Below are 7680 nucleotides of genomic sequence, written 5' to 3' on the forward strand. Positions count from 1 at the left end.
TTGCGGCTTTTCCTTGTCAGGGGTTGCCACTGGATTTGGTTTAGTTTTTACGCGGGATGCACTTTGTGACGCAATCCTGGCCAGGGAATTGAACCCATGCTCTTTGCCATGATTAACAAAAGCACGTGCCATTACATCACCAGGGATCCTTTTTTAAATTATTTCTCCCTTTCCATGTTTACATTATTCAATTCAGATTCTTTGAAGTTTTCTTAGTTTTTCACTGTTATTTCCTAACAAATAATTTGATTTCCTTGCAGACAAGACAGAGACTGAACTGAAGCTGCTTTATTAAAAAGTGAAAAGGGCATGTTAGTGTGGTTGAGTTATGGACAGCCTGGGGGCCCCTGAGTCCTAGATTCACTGGGTATTCATTGTTTTTGGGGGGTGTATGATTTAATTATGACTCAGTTACTTAAATAATGAGTTAATTCAAATGATCAATACACAAATGAGGTTATTTTTCTTCTGAAGTTACTAAAATGAAGACTTACATCATTGAACCGAACCATGCTGACATGGCATTTATCATTTATATCACACAGAGCCACATAGAAGGTGTGGATGCTGAGTTGATGGGAAAGAACAGATCATCTTTGTCATGAGCTCACCCGTCCTCCAAGCTGTTTAATCACTTTAGCGACCTAAATGAGATAAAAATCCCAGGCAATAGAGGCAATGACGCATAATAACGACACTGACCCACTGAACCGATTTGTAGTGATCCAAGCACCAGCAGTGCTCTAATGTTGCGTTAAAGTGATATCATTTTAAAGGTTGCATTATGATAATCCATTCACCATTCATGGGACTAACCTCATGTTTATAAAAGTGGCTATAAATTGTCATCTGTTTTTCTTAAGTTAGACAATAATGGTTAAAGCCACTCAATTTTGCATCTTTTACTGTTTTCTGAAAAGGTAACTTGATAATCGTTCTACTAATTGTCTCAGATAATGTTGTATATTTGTATGAAAAAAGTGAGTGCTTTAGTTTTTAATTAACTTAAAAGTTAAGTTTTTTTTAACTGGGCACAAGTCGGGACCCACATTTTGTCATGTGTCCTTAAGTCTCCACCCACTTTACAAATGTATTATTTAAAACCGTGACAAGTATGTCAGTCTTTTATACATGAATATAATATTACTTTTATACAAACCCCAAAACGAGTGAAGTTGGCACGTTGTGTAAATCGTAAATAACAAAATACAATGATTTGCAAATCCTTTTCAACTTATATTCAATTGAATAGACTGCAAAGACAATATACTTAACGTTCGAACTGGAAAACGTTGTTATTTTTTGCTAATATTAGCTAATTTGGAATTTGATGCCTGCACCATGTTTCAAAAAAGCTGGCACAAGTGGCAAAAAAGACTGAGAAAGTTGAGGAATGCTCATCAAACACTTATTTGGAACATCCCACAGGTGAACAGGCTAATTGGGAACAGGCGGGTGCCATGATTGAGTATAAAAGCAGCTTCCATGAAGAGCTCAGTTATTCACAAACAAGGATGGGGCGAGGGTCACCACTTTGTGAACAAATGCGTGAGCAAATCGTCAAACAGTTTAAGAACAACATTTCTCAACGAGCTATTGCAAGGAATTTAGGCATTTCACCATCTACGGTCTGTAATATCATCAAAAGGTTCAGAGAATCTGGAGAAATCACTGCACGTAAGCGATGATATTACGGACCATCGATCCCTCAGGCGGTACTGCATCAAAAACCGACAACAGTGTGTAAAGGGTACCACACTTCAGAAAACCACTGTCAATAACTACAGTTGGTTGCTACATCTGTAAGTGCAAGTTAAAACTTTACTATGCAAAGCGAAAGCCATTTATCAACAACACCCAGAAACGCCGTGGCTTCACTTGGCCCGAGCTCATCTAAGATGGACTGATGCAAAGTGGAAAAGTGTTCTGTGGTCTGACGAGTCCACATTTCAAATTGTTTTTGGAAACTGTGGACGTCGTGTCCTCCGGAACAAAGACGAAATTAACCATCCGGATTGTTATAGGGAGAAACTCCTAACAGCAGCTCCTTGAATTCCTTGAATTCCTTGTAAGTCTATCTGATAGCTCAATTACAGCTCTTTTTATTACCAAATATGTGTTATATGTGTTTTATGTCGCACGATTGCACCAAGAAAAATTCCTAGTTTGTGAACCCGTTCTCAAACAATGGCAATAAAACTATTCTGATTCTGATTCTGAAGTTCAAAAGCCAGCATCTGTGATGGTGTGGGGGTGTATTAGTGCCCAAGGCATGGGTAACTTACACATCTGTGAAGGCACCGTTAATGCTGAAAGGTACATACAGGTTTTGGAGCAACATTTGTTGCCATCCAAGCAACGTTATTATGGACGCCCCTGCTTATTTCAGCAAGACAATGCCAAGCCACATGTTACAACAGCATGGCTTCATAGTAAAACAGTGTGGGTACTAGACTGGCCTGCCTGTAGTCCAGACCTGTCTCCCACTGAGCCTAAAATATGACAACGGAGACCCCGGACTGTTGAACAACTTAAGCTGTACATCAAGCAAGAATGGGAAAGAATTCCACCTGAAAAGCTTCAAAAATTGGTCTCCTCAGTTCCCAAACGTTTACTGAGTGTTGTTAAAAGGAAAGGCCATGTAACACAGTGGTAAAAATGCCCCTGTGCCAACATTTTTGTAATGTGTTGCTGCAATTAAATTTTAAGTTAATGATTATTTGCAGTCAAAACATCAAATATCTTGTCTTTGCAGTCTATTCAATTGCATATAAGTTGAAAGGATTTGCAAATCGTTGTATTCTGTATTTATTTACGAATTAGAATAGAATAGAATAGAATAGAATAGAAAGTACTTTATTGATCCCTGGGGGAAATTCAGCACCACAGTTCGCTCACAATAGACAAGAATAATAATAAATAATATAATATATATAACATATTAGATATATAATATATAAATAATATAAATACATTCTACATATACTCTACATTTAAGTGCAGTCAAGGAACATATGCTTTATGTATGTATTACACAACGTGACAACTTCACTGGTTTTGGGTTTTGTACAATGTTACAGGGCACACTTTAAAAAATGTATAAGGAGGAACCGCATAATTGCATGTGTAACAATGAATAAAATAAATGCAGTTAAAATGTGTATATATCAAGTAAGCAGTTGCCTATAAAATATGTTTTCAAAATGTTATTAAAAAGCATTGGCTGTATATTGAATATTTTACAGTAAGTCATGCAACTCACTGAGAATTGATCCACAATCCACTTTTGGGTGTCACCAGTTGAGAATCTGGTGGTTAGTCAACCATTACTTTTATCATTATAAAATGATATAGTTTAATTCGAACATGCATACTAGGTTATATTGTATTACATCATACGTATACAGATATTCTTAATGTCTAAAAATGAGTATGTACAAGTTATGGTTGTACAGTATACCTGTATTAGTATAGTACAGCGATACTAATGAATCATATTTGGTGCTATACCGCCTCTGAAGAGTTTGGGCATCACAAAATCTTCTTTCGTTTAAAAAAAAAAAAAAAATTATGTTTATAAACTCAGGAAATATGTCGCTGGACACATGAGGACTTTGAATATGACCAATGTATGATCCTGTAACTACTTGGTATCGGATTGATGCCCAAATTTGTGGTATCATCCAAAACTAATGTAAAGTATCAAACAACAGAAGAATAAGTGATTATTACATCTTAACAGAAGTGTAGATAGAACATGTTAAAAGAGAAAGTAAGCAGATATTAACAGTAAATGAACAAGTAGATGAATAATTCATTTTCTACCGCTTGTCCTTAATAATTTTGACAAAATAATAGAATGGAAAATGACACAATATGTTACTGCATATGTCAGCAGACTAATTAAGGCTTTGTTTGTTTACTTACTACTAAAAGACAAGTTGTCTTGTATGTTCACTATTTTATTTAAGAACAAACTTGCAATAAGGAACATATGTTTAATGTACCCTAAGATTTTTTGTTAAAATAAAGCCAATAATGCAATTTTTTGTGGTTCCCTCCCCTTTATTTAGAAAAGTATAGAAAAATACCAAAAAGTATCGAAATCATTTTAGTACCGGTACCAAAATATTGGTATCGGGACAACACTAGTACAAGCACAGTTTACCTATATTTAGTTTCACATCAACTATACATATTTTCTTCCTGTATTCTATGTATATCAATGTAAAATGTAAAAATAAAATTAAATAGATATTAAAAAATCTAAATAAACTTAAGGCCTAAAATGATAGATGGATCGATAGATAGTACTTTATTGATTGTTACAGGTGAGGTAGAAAATTACAATTCCAGCAGCACTGTACAGAATTGAGATCAAATTTAAAAAGTAAATAATGGGGGTATAAATGGAAATAAAATAGAAAATATAACAATAAGAATAAAAATAAAAAGCAACAATAATAATAAAAATATAACAGTCAAAATATTGTTTCATTTTCCATTCTATTATTTTGAGTGTACCCCACCTTCCGCCCGAATGCAGCTGAGATAGGCTCCAGTGCCACCTCGACTCTGAAGGAAATAAGCGGTAGAAAATGGATTGATGGATGGATGTATATATAATACGTAAATATTACATATATGTTATATTTTATATTGTTACTACAGTACATTTTTAGTCTACTCTATACCTGTGTCATTTTCCATTCTATTATTTTGTCAAAATTCTTAAGGACAAGTGGTAGAAAATGAATTATTCATCTACTTGTTCATTTACTGTTGATATCTGCATACTTTCTCTTTTAACATGTTCTATCTACACTTCTGTTAAAATGCGATGAGGTGGTGACTAAATTGGCCCTAGTGTGTGAATGTGAGTGTGAATGTTGTCTGTCTATCTGTGTTGGCCCTGTGATGAGGTGGCGACTTGTCCAGGGTGTACCCTACCTTCCGCCCGAATGCAGCTGAGATAGGCTCCAGCACCCCCCGCGACCCCAAAAGGGACAAGCGGTAGAAAATGGATGAATGGATGGATACATAGAATACAGGAAGAAACTAAAAATAGGTAAACTTCGCTTGTACTAGTGTTGTCCCGATACCAATATGTTGGTACCGGTAACGGTACTAAAATTATTTCGACACTTTTCGGTACTGTTCGATAGGCAGTAGTGACCCATCCATCCATCCATTTTCTACCGCTTGTCCCTTTTGGGGTCGTGGGGGGTGCTGGAGCCTATCTCAGCTGCATTCGGGCGGAAGGCGGGGTACACCCTGGACAAGTCGCCACCTCATCACAGGGCCAACACATATAGACAGACAACATTCACACACTAGTGCAGTGGTTCTTAACCTGGGTTCGATCGAACCCTAGGGGTTCGGTGAGTCGGCCTCAGGGGTTCGGCGGAGGTCAAGACACACCCGACTCATCGTGTAAATAACAACTTTTCCCTATCGGCGTATTTTGGATGCCCCCAAACACTGTCCCCTCTAATTTTCCATATGCGTGAGCAAACGCAAAAACTCCTTGAGCATTCAGTGGAGCACATGTGAGCGACGTCAGACGTGCACATGCACTGTGGCCACACCAGCAGCACACCTGTCCCAAACCTGACTAGATAAAAAGTGAAATGTTTTATTATTATAATCAAATGACAGCAGTCATTTCCATGAGATTATTTTCTAATATAAGTGTTTTGGCCCACTTACAATGACAATAACAAAACATATTGTTTTTTCAGGAGCTGTGTACTAGTATTGTATGTCTGGGTGGGGGACCTGCTTTGGAAATAATTTGTACCCCTTTCAGATATCGCATTTAGTTCCCATTTAAACATTCACATGTTGCACAATGAGATGTAAACATGGGATCATGTGTACATTCCTGTAACTTTCTGTTTGTAAAATATATCTTTATTAGTATTTCTTTAATATAATAACATAATTTCATGATTAATATTTATAAATTAACATTAAATTAAGAAAAAAAACATTTTATTTTTCACTAAAGAAGGGTTTGGTGAATAAGCATATGAAACTGGTGGGGTTCAGTACCTCCTACAAGGTTTAGAGCTTTCGCTGCTGCTGCTCCCAAGCTCTGGAACGACCTACCTCTGAGTGTTAGACAAGCCTCCTCTCTTCCTGTTTTTAAATCTCTCTTAAAAACATACTTTTATTCCATGGCTTTTAACACTGAGTGATATCCATCCTGCAATGGCGCCCCATAATACACCTGCTGTGAACCTGTTTTTATGTTTTTATGTTTTTATATCTTATTTATTTATTTTTTATCGTGTTCTGTTTGTGTTGTGTTGTGTTTGCTCGGTTCTCGTATTATTTTTAACCTGCCCATTGTACAGCACTTTGGCTACCCCTGTGGTAAATTTTAAATGTGCTTTATAAATAAAGTTGATTTGATTTGATTTGATTTAGAACCACTGCACTTGGGCCAATTTAGTGTTGCCAATCAACCTATCCCCAGGTGCATGTCTTTGGAGGTGGGAGGAAGCCCACACAGTCACGGGGAGAACATGCAAACTCCACACTCCGGGATTGAACTCAGGACTACCCAGGACCTTCGTATTGTGAGGCACATGCACTAACCCCTGTCCCACTGTGCTGCCCGCAGTATTGACCATGTTATGAAAAAGTATTGCACTGGTAATTGCACTGTTTTTTGTTGCAGTTTATTTCAGTATTGTTATTGTTTGGCATCCCCCTGTCATCCTAGTACACCCCCCAGCGAGGATTGATTGATTGATTGAAACTTTCATTAGTAGATTGCACAGTGAAGTACATATTCCGTACAATTGACCACTAAATGGTAACACCCGAATAAGTTTTTCAACTTGTTTAAATCGGGGTCCACTTAAATCGATTCATGATACAGATATATACTATCAGATATATACTATCAGGGGCGTCACTAGCTTTTAAGGACAGGGGGGGCTTAGCCCCCAGGGGATGCACAGGATGCGAGCGAACGTAGCGCACGAGCACAAAACTTCACAAACAGCTAACAAAGACTTAGAAATTAATCATTGTTATTATTATTATTTCAGTCGGTTTATTTTCAATCTGTGTTCAGTACAACAACAAACATGGGTTTGCACAGTGACATTTTGTTTACAGCATCAACAAGAAACAATTACTTGCATGATCCTTCAAGATACACTGAAACACAATGAAAGTCATGGCATTAGCCTCTATGTTATTCATTCACAACATAGAGGCTAATGCCACCCCTTTAGCTCACAATACAATAATTGTTTGTTCCCAAATATTTTGAAGTTGCACAGATTACATTTTGGGCACATATGTGACTAAAATGGTTGTAAATTCAAGCCCTGGAAATATTACTTAATTACTTGAATTAAAGTAATATCTGGATAGGGATAATTTGGCTTGTATATAATATATTTATATAAATATATTATGGCAAGCCGTTAAGGAAATTAAATATATATGAAAGTCTGAATAGAAATGAGAAACGTTTATATATACTGTAAATAAGAAAGATCTGAAAAAGATCCAAAGCTGTCAAAGAGCTGAGGGACCATCTTCAAAGTGCAATGCTGAAACAAATAATGCAAACAATAAAATTTAACTTCCAGGGCTTGATATTAACGTAGTCCCGTCGTCCCGAGGACGGTAAAAAAAATGCACAGGACAAAATTAAAT

Source organism: Entelurus aequoreus, linkage group LG09 (assembly GCF_033978785.1).
Source record: "Entelurus aequoreus isolate RoL-2023_Sb linkage group LG09, RoL_Eaeq_v1.1, whole genome shotgun sequence".
Taxonomy (NCBI): Eukaryota; Metazoa; Chordata; class Actinopteri; order Syngnathiformes; family Syngnathidae; genus Entelurus; species Entelurus aequoreus.